The sequence below is a fragment of the Anomaloglossus baeobatrachus genome, chromosome 7 (assembly GCF_048569485.1).
Source record: "Anomaloglossus baeobatrachus isolate aAnoBae1 chromosome 7, aAnoBae1.hap1, whole genome shotgun sequence".
Lineage (NCBI taxonomy): Eukaryota > Metazoa > Chordata > Amphibia > Anura > Aromobatidae > Anomaloglossus > Anomaloglossus baeobatrachus.
In genome coordinates, this window is record NC_134359.1 from 275936808 (window position 1) to 275959038 (window position 22231).

Consider the following 22231-nt stretch of genomic DNA (forward strand, 5'->3'; position numbering starts at 1 on the left):
ATATTCCTAGATTTATATGGTTAGACTATAAGGCTATGTGCGCACGTAGCGTTCTGTCCCTGCAGAAATTTCTGCAGCGATCTGAACAGCACACGTGCGCTTCAAATCGCTGCAGAAACAGTCCGTAATGAAAAAAAAAAGCCGATTTCATGCCTGCTCCCATAGACAGAGCGGGACCTGCAGGCAGATCGCACGAAAGAAGTGACATGTCACTTCTTAGAACGCGCACTTCGGACAGCAGCCGAAGCGCTGCGCTCTAATACGCCACGTGCGCACGTCTCCTGCATAATCTTCATAGATTATGCAGGGGACGCAGGATGCATGCAGTTACGCTGCGGTGCAGATCGCAGCCTAACTACATGTAAATACGCAATGTGCGCACATAGTCTAAGGCTATGTGCGCACGTTGCGTACAAGCCCTGCAGAAATTTCTGCAGCGATCTGAAGAGCACATGTGCGCTTTAGATCGCTGCAGAAATGTCCGTAGTGAGCGCCGATTCCATGCGCTCTGCCTGCAGCTCCTGCCATAGACAGAGCAGGAGCTGCCGGCAAAGCGCAGGAAAGAAGTGACATGTCACTTCTTTTTGCGCAGCGCTTCGGCAGTAGCCGAAGCGCTGCGCTCTTAAACGCCACGTGCGCACGGCCCCTGCACAGTCTCCATAGACTGTGCAGGGGATGCAGGACGCATGCAGTTACGCTGCGCTACAAAGCGCAGCGTAACTGCATGTTTTTACGCGACGTGCGCACATAGCCTAACAGTTCTATATACCTGAGCATACGTGTCCTTATTAACCTGGGTATCACTTGAAACCACTGGGTTTGACCACACTGCTCTGCTTTTTAGTGTTTTTAACATACTCCTTTGCACTTTGTGTTCTTTGTACAAATAAAATTGCATTAGAAAACTATTCCACCTGCGGTATATGATTAGTATTAATTTTCAGTACTCTGGGGTAGTTTTAGTTGTTTTTTTTCTGTGATTATATGCGACCTCATTGTAATTTATGAATTTGCATTACTATTATGTATCATTTTACTCCATTTGTGCTTGTTCTGACACCACAGGGAGAGAGCTAAATGAAGACTCAGGACAGCTGCAGTCAGCAGAGCAGCCCCTCACCCTCCTCCAACAGCTGCACATACTGTACAGCCACATGTCAGAAGAGGAGAAAGAGACAGCAGGAAAAGGAGAGAGAACAGGAAAGACGGTAAGAAGAGACAGCAGACAGAAGAGAGAGCTGACATCAGAGACAGGAGGTAAGAGAGAGTCAGGAGGTAAGAGAGAGACAGGAGGGAAGAAAGAGACAGGAGGGAAGAGAGAGAGACAGGAGGGAAGAGAGAGACAGGAGGGAAGAGAGAGACAGGAGGGAAGAGAGAGACAGGAGGGGAGAGAGAGACAGGAGGGAAGAGAGAGACAGGAGGGAAGAGAGAGACACGAGGGAAGAGAGACAGGAGGGGAGAGAGAGACAGGAGGGAAGAGAGAGACAGGAGGGAAGAGAGAGACAGGAGGCAAGAGAGAGAGACAGGAGGCAAGAGAGAGACAGGAGGGAAGAGAGAGAGACAGGAGGGAAGAGAGACAGGAGGGAAGAGAGAGACAGGAGGGAAGAGAGAGAGACTGGAGGGAAGAGAGAGACAGGAGGGAAGAGAGAGACAGGAGGGAAGAGAGAGAGACAGGAGGGAAGAGAGAGACAGGAGGGAAGAGAGAGAGACAGGAGGGAAGAGAGAGACAGGAGGGAAGAGAGAGAGACAGGAGGGAAGAGAGAGACAGGAGGGAAGAGAGAGAGACAGGAGGGAAGAGAGAGACAGGAGGGAAGAGAGAGAGACAGGAGGGAAGAGAGAGACAGGAGGGAAGAGAGAGACTGGAGGGAAGAGAGAGACAGGAGAGAAGAGAGAGACTGGAGGTAAGAGAGAGACAGGAGGGAAGAGAGAGACAGGAGGGAAGAGAGAGACAGGAGGGAAGAGAGAGAGACAGGAGGGAAGAGAGAGACAGGAGGGAAGAGAGAGAGACAGGAGGGAAGAGAGAGAGACAGGAGGGAAGAGAGGGAGACAGGAGGTAATAGAGAGAGACAGGAGGGAAGAGAGACAGGAGGGAAGAGAGAGACAGGAGGGAAGAGAGAGAGACAGGAGGGAAGAGAGAGACAGGAGGGAAGAGAGAGACAGGAGGGAAGAGAGAGAGACAGGAGGGAAGAGAGAGACAGGAGGGAAGAGAGAGACAGGAGGGAAGAGAGAGACAGGAGGGAAGAGAGAGAGACAGGAGGGAAGAGAGAGACAGGAGGGAAGAGAGAGACAGGAGGGAAGAGAGAGAGACAGGAGGTAAGAGAGAGACAGGAGGGAAGAGAGAGACAGGAGGGAAGAGAGAGACAGGAGGGAAGAGAGAGAGACAGGAGGGAAGAGAGACAGGAGGGAAGAGAGAGAGACAGGAGGGAAGAGAGAGACAGGAGGGAAGAGAGAGACAGGAGGGAAGAGAGAGAGACAGGAGGGAAGAGAGAGACAGGAGGGAAGAGAGAGACAGGAGGGAAGAGAGAGAGACAGGAGGGAAGAGAGAGACAGGAGGGAAGAGAGAGAGACAGGAGGGAAGAGAGAGACAGGAGGGAAGAGAGAGAGACAGGAGGGAAGAGAGAGACTGGAGGGAAGAGAGAGAGAGAGACAGAAGGGAAGAGAGACAGGAGGGAAGAGAGAGAGACAGGAGGGAAGAGAGAGACAGGAGGGAAGAGAGAGACTGGAGGGAAGAGAGACAGGAGGGAAGAGAGTGACAGGACACACACACACACACACACACACACACACACACACACACACACACACACACACACACTGTACTTTATATACAGAGCTCTTGTGTATAATGTAAATGGTGATCACTATATTACCTGTACACAATATACAGAATTCCTGTGTATAATGTCACCAGTGATCACTTTATTACCTGTACACTGACACTATATACAGAGCTCCAGGAGGAAGAGAGAGATACAGGAGGGAAGAGAGAGACTGGAGGGAAGAGAGAGACAGGAGGGAAGAGAGAGACAGGAGGGAAGAGAGAGAGACAGGAGGAAAGAGAGAGAGACAAGAGGCAAGAGAGAGAGACAGGAGGGAAGAGAGAGACAGGAGGGAAGAGAGAGAGACAGGAGGGAAGAGAGAGACAGGAGGGAAGAGAGAGACAGGAGGGAAGAGAGAGACAGGAGGCAAGAGAGAGACAGGAGGCAAGAGAAAGACAGGAGGCAAGAGAGAGACAGGAGGCAAGAGAGAGACAGGAGGGAAGAGAGAGACAGGAAGGAAGAGAGAGACAGGAGGGAAAAGAGAGACTGGAAAGAAGAGAGACAGGAGGGAAGAGAGAGAGAGAGACTGGAGGGAAGAGAGAGACTGGAGGGAAGAGAGAGAGAGACTGGAGGGAAGAGAGAGACTGGAGGGAAGAGAGAGACAGGAGGGAAGAGAGAGACAGGAGGGAAGAGAGAGACAGGAGGGAAGAGAGAGAGACATGAGGGAAGAGAGAGACAGGAGGGAAAAGAGAGACTGGAAAGAAGAGAGACAGGAGGGAAGAGAGAGAGAGACAGGAGGCAAGAGAGAGACAGGAGGGAAGAGAGAGAGACAGGAGGGAAGAGAGAGACAGGAGGGAAGAGAGAGACAGGAGGGAAGAGAGAGACAGGAGGGAAGAGAGAGAGACATGAGGGAAGAGAGAGACAGGAGGGAAAAGAGAGACTGGAAAGAAGAGAGACAGGAGGGAAGAGAGAGAGAGACAGGAGGCAAGAGAGAGACAGGAGGCAAGAGAGAGACAGGAGGGAAGAGAGAGACAGGAGGGAAGAGAGAGACAGGAGGTAAGAGAGAGACAGGAGGGAAGAGAGAGACAGGAGGGAAGAGAGAGACAGGAGGGAAGAGAGAGAGAGACAGGAGGGAAGAGAGAGACAGGAGGGAAGAGAGACAGGAGGGAAGAGAGAGACTGGAGGGAAGAGAGAGACAGGAGGGAAGAGAGAGAGACAGGAGGGAAGAGAGAGACAGGAGGGAAGAGAGAGAGACAGGAGGGAAGAGAGAGAGACAGGAGGGAAGAGAGGGAGACAGGAGGTAATAGAGAGAGACAGGAGGGAAGAGAGACAGGAGGGAAGAGAGAGACAGGAGGGAAGAGAGAGAGACAGGAGGGAAGAGAGAGACAGGAGGGAAGAGAGAGACAGGAGGGAAGAGAGAGAGACAGGAGGGAAGAGAGAGACAGGAGGGAAGAGAGAGACAGGAGGGAAGAGAGAGACAGGAGGGAAGAGAGAGAGACAGGAGGGAAGAGAGAGACAGGAGGGAAGAGAGAGACAGGAGGGAAGAGAGAGAGACAGGAGGTAAGAGAGAGACAGGAGGGAAGAGAGAGACAGGAGGGAAGAGAGAGACAGGAGGGAAGAGAGAGAGACAGGAGGGAAGAGAGACAGGAGGGAAGAGAGAGAGACAGGAGGGAAGAGAGAGACAGGAGGGAAGAGAGAGACAGGAGGGAAGAGAGAGAGACAGGAGGGAAGAGAGAGACAGGAGGGAAGAGAGAGACAGGAGGGAAGAGAGAGACAGGAGGGAAGAGAGAGAGACAGGAGGGAAGAGAGAGACAGGAGGGAAGAGAGAGAGACAGGAGGGAAGAGAGAGACAGGAGGGAAGAGAGAGACAGGAGGGAAGAGAGAGACTGGAGGGAAGAGAGAGAGAGAGACAGAAGGGAAGAGAGACAGGAGGGAAGAGAGAGAGACAGGAGGGAAGAGAGAGACAGGAGGGAAGAGAGAGACTGGAGGGAAGAGAGACAGGAGGGAAGAGAGTGACAGGACACACACACACACACACACACACACACACACACACACACACACACACACACACACACACTGTACTTTATATACAGAGCTCTTGTGTATAATGTAAATGGTGATCACTATATTACCTGTACACAATATACAGAATTCCTGTGTATAATGTCACCAGTGATCACTTTATTACCTGTACACTGACACTATATACAGAGCTCCAGGAGGAAGAGAGAGATACAGGAGGGAAGAGAGAGACTGGAGGGAAGAGAGAGACAGGAGGGAAGAGAGAGACAGGAGGGAAGAGAGAGAGACAGGAGGAAAGAGAGAGAGACAAGAGGCAAGAGAGAGAGACAGGAGGGAAGAGAGAGACAGGAGGGAAGAGAGAGAGACAGGAGGGAAGAGAGAGACAGGAGGGAAGAGAGAGACAGGAGGGAAGAGAGAGACAGGAGGCAAGAGAGAGACAGGAGGCAAGAGAAAGACAGGAGGCAAGAGAGAGACAGGAGGCAAGAGAGAGACAGGAGGGAAGAGAGAGACAGGAAGGAAGAGAGAGACAGGAGGGAAAAGAGAGACTGGAAAGAAGAGAGACAGGAGGGAAGAGAGAGAGAGAGACTGGAGGGAAGAGAGAGACTGGAGGGAAGAGAGAGAGAGACTGGAGGGAAGAGAGAGACTGGAGGGAAGAGAGAGACAGGAGGGAAGAGAGAGACAGGAGGGAAGAGAGAGACAGGAGGGAAGAGAGAGAGACATGAGGGAAGAGAGAGACAGGAGGGAAAAGAGAGACTGGAAAGAAGAGAGACAGGAGGGAAGAGAGAGAGAGACAGGAGGCAAGAGAGAGACAGGAGGGAAGAGAGAGAGACAGGAGGGAAGAGAGAGACAGGAGGGAAGAGAGAGACAGGAGGGAAGAGAGAGACAGGAGGGAAGAGAGAGAGACATGAGGGAAGAGAGAGACAGGAGGGAAAAGAGAGACTGGAAAGAAGAGAGACAGGAGGGAAGAGAGAGAGAGACAGGAGGCAAGAGAGAGACAGGAGGCAAGAGAGAGACAGGAGGGAAGAGAGAGACAGGAGGGAAGAGAGAGACAGGAGGTAAGAGAGAGACAGGAGGGAAGAGAGAGACAGGAGGGAAGAGAGAGACAGGAGGGAAGAGAGAGAGAGACAGGAGGGAAGAGAGAGACAGGAGGGAAGAGAGACAGGAGGGAAGAGAGAGACTGGAGGGAAGAGAGAGACAGGAGGGAAGAGAGAGACAGGAGGGAAGAGAGAGACAGGAGGGAAGATAGAGAGACAGGAGGGAAGAGAGAGGCAGGAGGAAGAGAGAGAGAGACTGGAGGGAAGAGAGAAAGAGAGAGAGACTAGAGGGAAGAGAGAGACAGGAGGGAAGAGAGACAGGAGGGAAGAGAGACAGGAGGGAAGAGAGAGACTGGAGGGAAGAGAGAGACTGGAGGGAAGAGAGACAGGAGGGAAGAGAGAGACAGGAGGGAAGAGAGAGACAGGAGGGAAGAGAGAGACAGGAGGGAAGAGAGACAGGAGGGAAGAGAGACAGGAGGGAAGAGAGAGACAGGAGGGAAGAGAGACAGGAGGGAAGAGAGAGACAGGAGGGAAGAGAGACAGGAGGGAAGAGAGACAGGAGGGAAGAGAGAGACTGGAGGGAAGAGACAGACTGGAGGGAAGAGAGAGAGACAGGAGGTAAGAGAGAGACAGGAGGGAAGATAGAGAGAGAGATACTGGAGGGAAGAGAGACAGGAGGGAAGAGAGAGAGAGAGACTGGAGGGAAGAGAGACTGGAGGGAAGAGAGACTGAAGGGAAGAGAGAGACTGGAGGGAAGAGAGAGACTGGAGCGAAGAGAGAGAGAGACAGGAGGGAAGAGAGAGACAGGAGGGAAGAGAGACTAGAGGGACGAGAGAGAGACAGGAGGGAAAAGAGAGACTAGAGGGACGAGAGAGAGACTGGAGGGAAGAGAGACTGGAGGGAAGAGAGACTGGAAGGAAGAGAGAGAGAGACAGGAGGGAAGAGAGAGAGAGACAGGAGGGAAGAGAGAGACTAGAGGGAAGAGAGAGAGAGACATGAGGGAAGAGAGAGACAGGAGGAAGAGAGAGATACAGGAGGGAAGAGAGAGACAGGAGGGAAGAGAGAGACAGGAGGGAAGAGAGAGAGACATGAGGGAAGAAAGACAGAAGGAAAGAGAGAGACAGGAGGGAAGAGAGACAGAAGGGAAGAGAGAGACAGGACACACACACACACACACACACACACACACACACACACACACACACACACACACTGTACTTTATATACAGAGCTCTTGTGTATAATTTAAATGGTGATCACTATATTACCTGTACACAATATACAGAATTCCTGTGTATAATGTCACCAGTGATCACTTTATTACCTGTACACTGACACTATATACAGAGCTCCTGTGTATAATGGCACTGATGGTAATAATTGTGTTACTAGTACTGTGGTTTTTATTCATGATCATTATTGTAGTATTATTCAGTCACTATGTGGTCTGGTCATGGGGTGTATGCATTTTACCCTTGTATGTAGTTGTATTTGGTCACTATGTCGTCGTAATATGTGGTCTGGTCATAGTATGGTGGTATTTCTCTCTTGTATGCGGTATTATTTTGTCACTATGTGGTCTGATCACAGTGTTGCAGTATTTCTCACTTGTTTGTGGTATTATTCGTTCATTATGTGGTCTGGTCATGAAGTTACAGTATTTCTCCATTATATGGGGTTGTATTAGGTCACTATGTGGTGGTAATATGTTTTCTGGTCTTGGTGTGGCAGTTTTTCTCTGTTCTATATGGTATTATTTGGTCATTATGTGGTCTGGTCATAGTGTTGCAGTATTTCTCCCTTATATTTGGTTGTATTCGGTCACTATGTGGTGGTAATATGCTTGGTCAAAGTGTGGCGGTATTTCTCCCTTGTATGTGGTTGTATTCGATCACTCTGTGGTGGTAATATGTGGTCTGGTCACAGTGTTGCGGTATTTCCCCGTTGTATTTGGTATTATTGGTCTTGGTATAGTGGATTGTGTTGTGAGGTCACTTTTTCTCTCTGATAACAATATGGGGAAGATTATTTCCAATAGAGATTAAATACTTGAAAGCTTAATCCCTTCCTGTCCTATGATTATTGCACTGTAGCAAATATGCGCTTATAGAGGTTCTCCGTTGAAAACAAGTGGGGGTGCATAACGCTATGTGGAGGAATATGGGGAGTGTATTATAGTACATGGAGGACTATGGGGTGCATTAGACGATATGGAGGACTATGTGGGATTCGTTCTGTATGGAGGACTAGGGGAGGCCCATTATACTATATGAAGGACTATGTGAGGCCCATTATACTATATGAAGGACTATGTGAGGCCCATTATACTATATGGAGGACTATGTGAGGCCCATTATACTATATGGAGGACTATTTGAGGCCCATTATTATATGAGGCCCATTATACTATATGGAGGACTATTTGAGGCCCATTACTATGTGAGGCCCATTATACTTTATAGAAGGCTTTGTGGGACCATTATAATATTTGGAGGGCTATGAGGGAGCCTTTATACTTTAGAGTTATATGAGGGCCATTATACTGTGTGAAAGCAATTACACAGTATGAGTGGGGTCTGTCATACTGTGCGGAGGGCTGTGTGGGAGCCATTATACTATTTGGAGGATAGTAAGGCCCATTAGGCTATGTGCCCACATGTGTGCGCTCTGCACCGCAGCATTAAATTCACTGCATGTCCGCTTCAGAGCGCAGCTGATAAGCTCCGTTCTGAAACTTTGGTGACTGCAGAATTCGTGCGCTATGGATGCTGCCTCTCCCTATAGACAGAATGGAGACAGCAAATAACATCACTGTGTTGTCTGTTGTGTGACATAGGACTGTAGGTGACATCTACTACGTTATCTTCACTCACAGTTATTACTGTTTTATTTGTTGTTACACAGGACTGCGAGTGACATCTGTAAAAAATAAATGTCCCTTATTTATTTTTTTCAAGTACGTGATGAGGTGCAAGAAAAGATAGACTTCAAAAATGTAAAAATAAATGTATTTTATATAGAGTAAAAAATAGAAGAGTTCATTGTATGTAGATCAGTTACAGAAAAGGAAAAAATAGTATTGTAGATTACGTGATGGTTTGTCTTAAAGGGAAGATGTCGTAAAAAAAATTAAGAAATAATAACTGAAAAAATATAAAGTATTAATGTTTTAATGTTGTGTTTAAATAAAATTATTTGTTTTTAATTGAGAAAATAATAAAAAAAATAAAGTGCGGGGGAAGGGGTCCGCGGCAGAGTGCTGGACGGGAGAGTTGCAGCAGAGTCCGGTGGGGGGGGTGTTCCGCGGCAGAGTGCAGGGGAGGGGGGTCCGTGGAAGAGTGTGGGGGAGGGGGGTCCGCGGCAGAGTCCAAGGAGGGGGTTCCGCGGCAGAGTATGGAACGGGGGGGGCCGCGGCAGAGTGTGGGGGAGGGGGGGCCGCGGCAGAGTGCGGGAGAGGGGGGTCCTTGGCAGAGTGCGGGGGAGGGGGGTCCGTGGAAGAGTGTGGGGGAGGGGGGTCCGTGGCAGAGTGCGGGGGATGGGGGTCTGCAGCAGAGTGCGCGGGGGGTTGTGGCAAAGTGCGAGGGAAGAGGGGGTTGCAGCAGAGTGTGGGGGGGACGGCAGACTGGGGAGCAGCCGATACTAACTCCATCCATCCCGGCGGGTGACAGAGGGAAAGTGCACGTGCTGTGTGCTCCACAAAGATGGTGCTGATCTCCTCCCTCTGCTGTGATCTGGACAGCCCAGGGGGTGCGTCCATTTCACAGCAGACGCCTTCTCTAATGTTACTAAATGGGGTCAGAAACCGACCACTGTCCTCTATGCACAGGGGGCTGCCATAAAGGAGGGGAGTAACTGTCATTACAAATGCCAAATCCAAGATGGATGCCCCCAGTGCTTCAGTAACACTAGAATTAAATAAGAACTAAATAAACAACAGTGAATTTAATTTTGTATTAAAAATACTTAATTTCATAATCACTATTATTAATACAAAAATAAAAAAAACGACACCTTCGCTTTAAGGTTATAATAGTCCATTTCTCTACTAAATTAGTAAAGTAGTTTCTTCATTATCCATGCTTCATCTTGGATGGGTCCGGCCTCAGTCTTTACACTGCAGTTCCAACATGTGTCCTTCTGCAGGGTCGATCCCCCTCCGAGTCAGGTCCCCCCATCTCTTGTGAAGGATATTTATGTGTTGAACTGCACCTGTCAATGTCCATTTTTAGACGTCCTGCTGTACGCATGATGTAATCCTCTAGAACTTTCCACACTTCTCTTATGTCAGCAGTTATCTATATGTCCTCTTATCTATAAGTTCTGTTATTTAGATGTACAGTGTTATGAATTGTTTAATAAATGTGAACTTTTTACAACATCTACTACATTATCTGTACTTGGAGTGGTATCACTGTGTTATCTGTGGTGTCACATTTTTTGTTTAGGTGGGAGGATCATTGGCAAAACTTATGTCTTGGAACTTTGGCCCTTAGGCTATTTGCGCACTAGAAAATGGATTTTTCTTAAGAAAAATCCGCACCCTGTGGCAGAATACCGCACCCGCGGCAAAAACCGTGGTAATAACGCACCCGCGGTATTGCCACAGTTTTGCCGCAGTATTACCGCGGTTTTGCCGCGGGTTGGTACTTGTGTTTTAATGCATTCAATGCAATAAAGCACATTGAGAAAAAGAAAAAAAGGCATTTCCTTCTGAGATATATAACAGACAGACAGACAGACAGACGGATAGATAGAAGAATAGATAGATAGAAGAATGGATGATAGATAGATAGACATATAGAAGAATAGATAGATAGAAGAATGGATGATAGATAGACATATAGAAGAATAGATAGATAGAAGAATGGATGATAGATAGATAGACATATAGAAGAATAGATAGACAATAGAAGAATAGATAGATAGATAGATAGATAGAGGACAGATCAATCAACAATCGACACGCTGCAGTTCTCCCGGGCGGTAGTGTGTTCACATTACCGGCTGTGAGAAATGACCTGTGGTTACCTCTGCAGGCTCGTTGCGAGGCTGCATTCAGTACAGTGTCAGTCGCGGCTGGATGCAAGCGTCGTGGGACCTGTGGATTACGCCGTCTCATAGACTCTGCCATGATTAAGCCTGGACTTAAATGGCAGCGATCCGCTGCCATTTAACTCCTTATATTACCCTGATTGCCACCGCATCACGGCAATCAGGAAGAGCCAGGGACACTCCGGGACTGTCATATAATGGATGCGACAGTCCCGGGGCAGCTGCGGGCTGATATTCTCGGCTGCGGGAGGGAGGGGGGCATTAACCATGGCTCTCGCCCTACCCAGCCTGAAAATACCGGGCCGCCGCTGTGTGTTTACCTCGGCTGGACGGTAAAAATACAGCGGAGCCCACGCTTTTTTTTTTTTTTATATATGTCTGTTTGATTTGTATGTGTATTCTATATGCCTGTGTGTGTGTGTGTGTGTGTTCTATGTCTGTGTCTGTGATGTGTGTGTGTTTACTCTCTGCTCCGCTTCCTCTTCCGCTCATAATGACATCACTCCCCTGCAAACCGCAGGCAGTGATGAACATTACCGCAGGTATACCGCGGCTATACCGCACAACATTTGCTACCTGCGGTATACCCGCGGTATTTCGCAATTACATTACAGTGAATGGAGTGAAATACCACAGGTACCTGCGGAAAATAAGTGGCATGCACATTTTCTCAAGAAATTTTCTCAAGAAATTCCACAGAAAAAAATTTCTTGAGAAAAAAACGCAGTGTGCGCACAGCTATTTGTTTTCCCCTTTTGCTGGGAAATGTCTGCAGAAAGATTTCTTAATAAATTTCCGCAGCAAAACTGCAGGTAAAAACGCAGTGTGCGCACAGGGCCTTAATCTTTTGTATTCTTACCAACGCTCCTGACTAGAGTTGAGCGCGGTTCGTGGTTCGTGGTTCTCCAGTTCGCGGCTCGAGTGATTTTGGGGCATGTTCTAGATCGAACTAGAACTCGAGCTTTTTGCAAAAGCTCGATAGTTCTAGAAACGTTCGAGAACGGTTCTAGCAGCCAAAAAACAGCTAAATCCTAGCTTGGTTTCTGCTGTAATAGTGTAAGTCACTCTGTGAATCAAACTATTATCACATTTCAGTGTATAGTGTGCGTGAACAGCGCCTTCAGATCACTGCTGTTTCTATAATGGCGATCGCCATTTTTTTTTTTTTTTTTCTTGTCTTCCTTCCCTAAGCGCGCGCGTCTTGTGGGGCGGGCCAGCATGTCAGCCAATCACAGACACACACACACCTAAGTGGACTTTGAGCCAGAGAAGCAACGGCATGTGTGATAGGATCTGCATGTCACATGTCCCTGCATTATAAAACCGGACATTTTCTTCACGAACGCCATTATCTGCCTTCTGCGTCTTTGGTGTCAGACATCACTGTCGCAGCTCCGTCCTCCTGAGTCCTATAGCCGATACAGCTGTATGCGCTGCATACACAGCGTTAGACAGCTTAGGGAGAGCACTTTCTAGCAGTCCTTTTAAGGGCTCAAAGCGGCAGGGTCAGAGAGCCATAGGTGACAGGTCCTGCAAACAGCAACAGCGTCTGTGTAGCCCAGGTCAGGGATTTCCTCCCTGCATTTCACCATTAGGAGGGAATAGAAAGGCAGGCTTCCATTCCTCTACCCAGAGCACCACAATCCTGCCACTGTACCCTCTTGTCCTCTGCACACTCCAACTCATTCTAAGTAAGCCATTATACTAGCAAACATTCAGTGTACCTAGTGGCATCCTATACGTGGCTATTGGACTTTGCTATAGTCCCACTAGTGCCAAGACATTTGCAGAGCGCATCTGCCTGCGTTGCACACTCCAACGAATTATAACTAAGCCATTATACTAGCAAACACTCAGTGTACCTAGTGGCATCCTATACGTGGCTATTGGACTTTGCTATAGTCCCACTAGTGCAAAGACATTAGCAGAGCGCATCTGCCTGCGTTGCACACTCCAAGTTTTTTAAACTAAGCAATTTTACTAGCAAACACTCAGTGTACCTAGTGGCATCCTATACGTGGCTATTGGACTTTGCTATAGTCCCACTAGTGCCAAGACATTTGCAGAGCGCATCTGCCTGCGTTGCACACTCCAACTAATTATAACTAAGCCATTATACTTGCACACACTAAGTGTTTTTTAGTGGCATCCTATACGTGGCTATTGGACTTTGCTATAGTCCTACTAGTGCCAAGACATTTGCAGAGCGCATCTGCCTGCGTTGCACACTCCAACTAATTATAACTAAGCCATTATACTAGCACACACTCAGTGAACCTAGTGGCATCCTATACGTGGATATTGGACTTTGCTATAGTCCCACTAGTGCCAAGACATTTGCAGCACGTCTGCCTGCGTTGCACACTCCAACTAATTATAACTAAGCCATTATACTAGCACACACTCAGTGTACCTAGTGGCATCCTATACGTGGCTATTGGACTTTGCTATAGTCCCACTAGTGCCAAGACATTTGCAGCACGTCTGCCTGCGTTGCACACTCCAACTAATTATAACTAAGCCATTATACTAGCACACACTCAGTGTACCTAGTGGCATCCTATACGTGGCTATTGGACTTTGCTATAGTCCCACTAGTGCCAAGACATTTGCAGCACGTCTGCCTGCGTTGCACACTCCAACTAATTATAACTAAGCCATTATACTAGCACACACTCAGTGTACCTAGTGGCATCCTATACGTGGCTATTGGACTTTGCTATAGTCCCACTAGTGCCAAGACATTTGCAGCACGTCTGCCTGCGTTGCACACTCCAACTAATTATAACTAAGCCATTATACTAGCACACACTCAGTGTACCTAGTGGCATCCTATACGTGGCTATTGGACTTTGCTATAGTCCCACTAGTGCCAAGACATTTGCAGCACGTCTGCCTGCGTTGCACACTCCAACTAATTATAACTAAGCCATTATACTAGCACACACTCAGTGTACCTAGTGGCATCCTATACGTGGCTATTGGACTTTGCTATAGTCCCACTAGTGCCAAGACATTTGCAGCACGTCTGCCTGCGTTGCACACTCCAACTAATTATAACTAAGCCATTATACTAGCACACACTCAGTGTACCTAGTGGCATCCTATACGTGGCTATTGGACTTTGCTATAGTCCCACTAGTGCCAAGACATTTGCAGCACGTCTGCCTGCGTTGCACACTCCAACTAATTATAACTAAGCCATTATACTAGCACACACTCAGTGTACCTAGTGGCATCCTATACGTGGCTATTGGACTTTGCTATAGTCCCACTAGTGCCAAGACATTTGCAGCACGTCTGCCTGCGTTGCACACTCCAACTAATTATAACTAAGCCATTATACTAGCACACACTCAGTGTACCTAGTGGCATCCTATACGTGGCTATTGGACTTTGCTATAGTCCCACTAGTGCCAAGACATTTGCAGCACGTCTGCCTGCGTTGCACACTCCAACTAATTATAACTAAGCCATTATACTAGCACACACTCAGTGTACCTAGTGGCATCCTATACGTGGCTATTGGACTTTGCTATAGTCCCACTAGTGCCAAGACATTTGCAGCACGTCTGCCTGCGTTGCACACTCCAACTAATTATAACTAAGCCATTATACTAGCACACACTCAGTGTACCTAGTGGCATCCTATACGTGGCTATTGGACTTTGCTATAGTCCCACTAGTGCCAAGACATTTGCAGCACGTCTGCCTGCGTTGCACACTCCAACTAATTATAACTAAGCCATTATACTAGCACACACTCAGTGTACCTAGTGGCATCCTATACGTGGCTATTGGACTTTGCTATAGTCCCACTAGTGCCAAGACATTTGCAGCACGTCTGCCTGCGTTGCACACTCCAACTAATTATAACTAAGCCATTATACTAGCACACACTCAGTGTACCTAGTGGCATCCTATACGTGGCTATTGGACTTTGCTATAGTCCCACTAGTGCCAAGACATTTGCAGCACGTCTGCCTGCGTTGCACACTCCAACTAATTATAACTAAGCCATTATACTAGCACACACTCAGTGTACCTAGTGGCATCCTATACGTGGCTATTGGACTTTGCTATAGTCCCACTAGTGCCAAGACATTTGCAGCACGTCTGCCTGCGTTGCACACTCCAACTAATTATAACTAAGCCATTATACTAGCACACACTCAGTGTACCTAGTGGCATCCTATACGTGGCTATTGGACTTTGCTATAGTCCCACTAGTGCCAAGACATTTGCAGCACGTCTGCCTGCGTTGCACACTCCAACTAATTATAACTAAGCCATTATACTAGCACACACTCAGTGTACCTAGTGGCATCCTATACGTGGCTATTGGACTTTGCTATAGTCCCACTAGTGCCAAGACATTTGCAGCACGTCTGCCTGCGTTGCACACTCCAACTAATTATAACTAAGCCATTATACTAGCACACACTCAGTGTACCTAGTGGCATCCTATACGTGGCTATTGGACTTTGCTATAGTCCCACTAGTGCCAAGACATTTGCAGCACGTCTGCCTGCGTTGCACACTCCAACTAATTATAACTAAGCCATTATACTAGCACACACTCAGTGTACCTAGTGGCATCCTATACGTGGCTATTGGACTTTGCTATAGTCCCACTAGTGCAAAGACATTTGCAGAGCACGTCTGCCTGCATTGCACACTACAACTTTTTTAAACTAAGCAATTTTACTAGCAAACACTCAGTGTACCTAGTGGCATCCTATACGTGGCTATTGGACTTTGCTATAGTCCCACTAGTGCCAAGACATTTGCAGAGCGCATCTGCCTGCGTTGCACACTCCAACTAATTATAACTAAGCCATTATACTTGCACACACTAAGTGTTTTTTAGTGGCATCCTATACGTGGCTATTGGACTTTGCTATAGTCCTACTAGTGCCAAGACATTTGCAGAGCGCATCTGCCTGCGTTGCACACTCCAACTAATTATAACTAAGCCATTATACTAGCACACACTCAGTGAACCTAGTGGCATCCTATACGTGGATATTGGACTTTGCTATAGTCCCACTAGTGCCAAGACATTTGCAGCACGTCTGCCTGCGTTGCACACTCCAACTAATTATAACTAAGCCATTATACTAGCACACACTCAGTGTACCTAGTGGCATCCTATACGTGGCTATTGGACTTTGCTATAGTCCGACTAGTGCCAAGACATTTGCAGCACGTCTGCCTGCGTTGCACACTCCAACTAATTATAACTAAGCCATTATACTAGCACACACTCAGTGTACCTAGTGGCATCCTATACGTGGCTATTGGACTTTGCTATAGTCCCACTAGTGCCAAGACATTTGCAGCACGTCTGCCTGCGTTGCACACTCCAACTAATTATAACTAAGCCATTATACTAGCACACACTCAGTGTACCTAGTGGCATCCTATACGTGGCTATTGGACTTTGCTATAGTCCCACTAGTGCCAAGACATTTGCAGCACGTCTGCCTGCGTTGCACACTCCAACTAATTATAACTAAGCCATTATACTAGCACACACTCAGTGTACCTAGTGGCATCCTATACGTGGCTATTGGACTTTGCTATAGTCCCACTAGTGCCAAGACATTTGCAGCACGTCTGCCTGCGTTGCACACTCCAACTAATTATAACTAAGCCATTATACTAGCACACACTCAGTGTACCTAGTGGCATCCTATACGTGGCTATTGGACTTTGCTATAGTCCCACTAGTGCCAAGACATTTGCAGCACGTCTGCCTGCGTTGCACACTCCAACTAATTATAACTAAGCCATTATACTAGCACACACTCAGTGTACCTAGTGGCATCCTATACGTGGCTATTGGACTTTGCTATAGTCCCACTAGTGCCAAGACATTTGCAGCACGTCTGCCTGCGTTGCACACTCCAACTAATTATAACTAAGCCATTATACTAGCACACACTCAGTGTACCTAGTGGCATCCTATACGTGGCTATTGGACTTTGCTATAGTCCCACTAGTGCCAAGACATTTGCAGCACGTCTGCCTGCGTTGCACACTCCAACTAATTATAACTAAGCCATTATACTAGCACACACTCAGTGTACCTAGTGGCATCCTATACGTGGCTATTGGACTTTGCTGTAGTCCCACTAGTGCCAAGACATTTGCAGCACGTCTGCCTGCGTTGCACACTCCAACTAATTATAACTAAGCCATTATACTAGCACACACTCAGTGTACCTAGTGGCATCCTATACGTGGCTATTGGACTTTGCTATAGTCCCACTAGTGCCAAGACATTTGCAGCACGTCTGCCTGCGTTGCACACTCCAACTAATTATAACTAAGCCATTATACTAGCACACACTCAGTGTACCTAGTGGCATCCTATACGTGGCTATTGGACTTTGCTATAGTCCCACTAGTGCCAAGACATTTGCAGCACGTCTGCCTGCGTTGCACACTCCAACTAATTATAACTAAGCCATTATACTAGCACACACTCAGTGTACCTAGTGGCATCCTATACGTGGCTATTGGACTTTGCTATAGTCCCACTAGTGCCAAGACATTTGCAGCACGTCTGCCTGCGTTGCACACTCCAACTAATTATAACTAAGCCATTATACTAGCACACACTCAGTGTACCTAGTGGCATCCTATACGTGGCTATTGGACTTTGCTATAGTCCCACTAGTGCCAAGACATTTGCAGCACGTCTGCCTGCGTTGCACACTCCAACTAATTATAACTAAGCCATTATACTAGCACACACTCAGTGTACCTAGTGGCATCCTATACGTGGCTATTGGACTTTGCTATAGTCCCACTAGTGCCAAGACATTTGCAGCACGTCTGCCTGCGTTGCACACTCCAACTAATTATAACTAAGCCATTATACTAGCACACACTCAGTGTACCTAGTGGCATCCTATACGTGGCTATTGGACTTTGCTATAGTCCCACTAGTGCCAAGACATTTGCAGCACGTCTGCCTGCGTTGCACACTCCAACTAATTATAACTAAGCCATTATACTAGCACACACTCAGTGTACCTAGTGGCATCCTATACGTGGCTATTGGACTTTGCTATAGTCCCACTAGTGCCAAGACATTTGCAGCACGTCTGCCTGCGTTGCACACTCCAACTAATTATAACTAAGCCATTATACTAGCACACACTCAGTGTACCTAGTGGCATCCTATACGTGGCTATTGGACTTTGCTATAGTCCTACTAGTGCCAAGACATTTGCAGAGCGCATCTGCCTGCGTTGCACACTCCAACTAATTATAACTAAGCCATTATACTAGCACACACTCAGTGAACCTAGTGGCATCCTATACGTGGCTATTGGACTTTGCTATAGTCCCACTAGTGCCAAGACATTTGCAGCACGTCTGCCTGCGTTGCACACTCCAACGAATTATAACTAAGTTACATTGTCAGGGATATTTATTCTTTATTATTCTGCTGTTAATAAAGCTAGACCACCACTGCAATCTTCACCACCTCTCAATTTTTACTACCACATTTTCAGTCCACAATCTTGTCGCAATCAACATGAGTGGCAAAATGACAGATGCTGGTGGAAAGGGGAAGAGGCGTGGTGGAAAAGGCAAAAAAGGTTTTGTCAGTGGGGAAGGTGCCAAAGCTCCATTATCATCTGCTGAAGATAGACCATCTACTAGCAAAAGTAAGATGTCTACTACTTATTGTGGACAATCCGATGTGCTCCCTTTTTTACGGACACGAACAAGAGGAACAAAGGTAGATGATGGGCAAAAAAGGAAAATGCTTGAATGGATCTCAAGTGGTCCAACAAGTGCCCTCTCAGCCACTTCAAGTACCGCATCCAAAAAACACCATTCCTCTGAGTTGTCATCCCAATCACACTTGATTTCTCCCAGCTCTGAAGTCTCCATCAGCCCTGCACAGTATGGTGGAACTGAGATGGCTGAGTCTGCAGAGCTGTTCAGTCACACTATAGCCTGGGAATCAGAGGTCTGCTCCCAAGCTACAGTGAGTACAGAACAGGAAATGGTCTGCAGTGATGCCCAGAACCTTTGTGACTCAGATTCAGGCCGTGAGGACCAAGTTTCTGAGCATAATGTTGACCCTTTGTCACAAACTGTAACACCTGTGGTTATAGACAATGAGGAACATACTGATGAAGATGAGACGCAGATACCCGATTGGGATGACAACTTAAATATTCGGTCAGGGCAAGAAGAGGCTCGGTCTGAGGGGGAGGGGAGTGCGAACACAACAATTGATGATGACGTTCTAGATCCCACCTACTGTCAACCCCCAGTCAGGCACTCGAGGAGGTCAACAGAGGCGGTGGAGGAGGATGCAACCGACGACGAAGTTACCTTGCGCCTTCCTGGACAGAGTCGGAGCACTGGTAGCACGTCTACAACTGCATCCTCAGCCACCACTCTGCCTATGAGCATTATTCGGGGTGGATCAACAGGTCGCATGGCCTCTAAGCCTTGCCTAGCCTGGGCCTTTTTTCACATCGAAAAAGATCGCCCAACTCATGTGATATGTAACATTTGTCATGATTCTGTTAGTAGAGGTCAAAACCTCAGCAGTTTGACAACTTCTTCCATGAATCGTCACATGAATAAATATCATAAGTCCCGGTGGGAAGCTCACCGTGCTGCAATGCCGGCTAGCGGAGCGAACCATCCACCGCCCGCCCCTTCCAGTGCATCCGCGCGCTCTTCATCTTCTAGGACTGTGGGGACAGCTGTCACACCTGTTTTTCCACGCAAAACTTCCACCACTGTAACCGCAACAGGCAGTTTGCTTGTAAGGTCGTCAGTTGGTTTGGAAGGGGAAACAAGTGAGTGTGTACAGCTCTCTCAGACATCGATAGCACCAACGTTGGATGAAGGCAACATCATGTCTCCGCCTGCACTTTCCTCACAAACCTGCATTTTTCCAGGGACACCCTACTCAACACCGTCTACACACAGCAGCCAGATCTCTGTCCCTCAGATGTGGTCAAATAAAAGGCCACTTCCTCCGACCCATGACAAAGCTAAGAGGTTGACTCTATCCCTCTGTAAGCTGTTGGCTACCGAAATGCTGCCTTTCCGCCTAGTGGACACACAGGATTTTAGAGACCTTATGTCTGTCGCTGTGCCCCAGTACCAGATGCCTAGTCGCCACTACTTCTCTAAGAAAGGTGTGCCCGCGCTACACCAGCATGTCGCACACAACATCACCGCTTCCTTGAGAAACTCTGTGTGTGAACGGGTGCATTTCACCACCGATACTTGGACCAGTAAGCATGGACAGGGACGTTACATGTCGCTGACTGGGCACTGGGTAACTATGGTGATAGATGGTGAAGGGTCTGCTGCACAAGTCTTGCCGTCCCCACGACTTGTGTGTCAATCCTCTGTCTGTCCAAGTTCCGCCACAGCTTCTGCATCCTCCACCTCATCTGGGTCCTCCACCTCCGCCCCAAGCCTGCCTGGTCAGGCCACCAGCGTTCTCACTGCGCAGAAGGAATCACGCACGCCTCATTACTATGCTGGCAGCCGAGCGCAACGGCATCAGGCGGTCTTTAGCTTGACATGTCTTGGTAATAAGAGTCACACAGCTGAGGAGTTGTGGTCAGCTCTGCGGTCCGAGTTTAATAAATGGTTGTCTCCACTCAACCTGCAGCCTGGTAAGGCCGTGTGCGACAATGCTGCAAACCTGGGTGCGGCCCTTCGCCTGGGCAAGGTGACACACGTACCTTGTATGGCTCACGTGTTGAACCTTGTCGTGCAGCAATTTTTAACACACTATCCCGGCCTAGATGGCCTTCTGAACAGGGCACGAAAACTGTCTGCTCACTTCCGGCGTTCAAGCGCCGCAGCTGAGCGACTTGCATCGCTACAGAAGTCTTTCGGCCTGCCGGTTCATCGCCTGAAATGCGATGTGGCGACACGCTGGAATTCAACTCTCCACATGTTACAGCGACTGTGGCAGCACCGCAGAGCCCTGGTGCAATACGTCATGACGTATAGCCTGGGCCAACGAGATGCAGAGGTGGGGCAGATCACCCTGATGGAGTGGTCTCAGATCAAGGACCTATGCACCCTTCTGCACAGTTTCGACATGGCGACGAATATGTTTAGCTCTGACAATGCCATTATCAGCATGACGATTCCAGTCATTTACATGCTGGAGCACACGCTAAACACTATTCGGAGTCAGGGGGTGGGACAACATGAAGGGGAGGAACTACAGGAGGATTCATATGTGCAAGGGACAACAACATCACCAAGGTCCAGACGTTCATCATCACCAACGCAGCAGGCATGGGACCATGGGGAACAGGGATCGACAAGGGCGCATAGTAGCAGGCGAAATGTTGAGCAAGGTGCAGGAGAACATGAAGAAATGGAGGACGAACTGTCCATGGACATGGAAGACTCAGCGGATGAGGGAGACCTTGGTCAAATTTCAGTTGAAAGAGGTTGGGGGGAGATGTCAGAGGAAGAAAGAACGGGTAGCACCTCTATGCCACAAACACAGCGTGGACTTGGTCCGCATGGCTGCGCAAGACACATGAGTGCCTTTTTGTTGCACTACCTCCAACATGACAGTCGTATTGTCAAAATTAGAAGTGATGATGACTACTGGATTGCCACACTATTAGATCCCCGGTACAAGTCCAAATTTTGTGACATAATTCCAGCCATAGAAAGGGACGCACGTATGCAGGAGTATCAGCAGAAGCTGTTACTCGATCTTAGCTCGGCTTTTCCACCAAACAACCGTGCAGGTGCAGGGAGGGAATCTCCCAGTTGTAACTTGACAAACATGGGACGGTCTCATCATCTTCACCAGTCTACCCGTACCAGTAGGACCGTATCTGGTGCCGGTAACAGCAATTTTATGGAATCTTTTCATAATTTTTTTAGACCCTCTTTTGCAAGGCCACCAGAGACAACAAGTCTGACACATACTCAACGGCTGGAGAGGATGATACAGGAGTATCTCCAAATGAACATCGATGCCATGACTGTGCAACTGGAGCCTTGCTCCTTTTGGGCTTCAAACATAGAAAAATGGCCAGAGCTCTCCAGTTACGCCTTGGAGATTTTGTCGTGTCCAGCTGCCAGCGTTGTCTCTGAACGTGTATTCAGTGCTGCTGGGTGTGTGCTGACAGATAAGCGCACGCGTCTGTCCAGTGACAATGTGGACAGACTGACGTTCATCAAAATGAACAAGTCATGGATCCAGAAGGAATTTACTACCCCTGTGTCATCCTGGGGAGAGTAAATGCTTGTGGATTTGGAATGTGCTTGATGCAAATCAAAACATCCTGTTTGCAACTAGGGCCCAAGTGCTGCCACTGATGGGGT

At 48.1% G+C, this 22231-nt stretch overlaps 1 protein-coding gene across 1 annotated transcript in view; it reads left to right on the forward strand.

Annotated features, from left to right (window-relative positions):
- The first annotated feature begins 1169 nt into the window (after positions 1-1169).
- The window catches only part of LOC142245471 (uncharacterized), a 189534-nt gene continuing 168472 nt past the window's right edge, over positions 1170-22231 (forward strand). The window contains exon 1 of the mRNA XM_075318197.1: positions 1170-1257. The gene's annotated coding sequence lies outside the window, so the exon portion shown is untranslated. The remainder of the gene's footprint in view (positions 1258-22231) is intronic.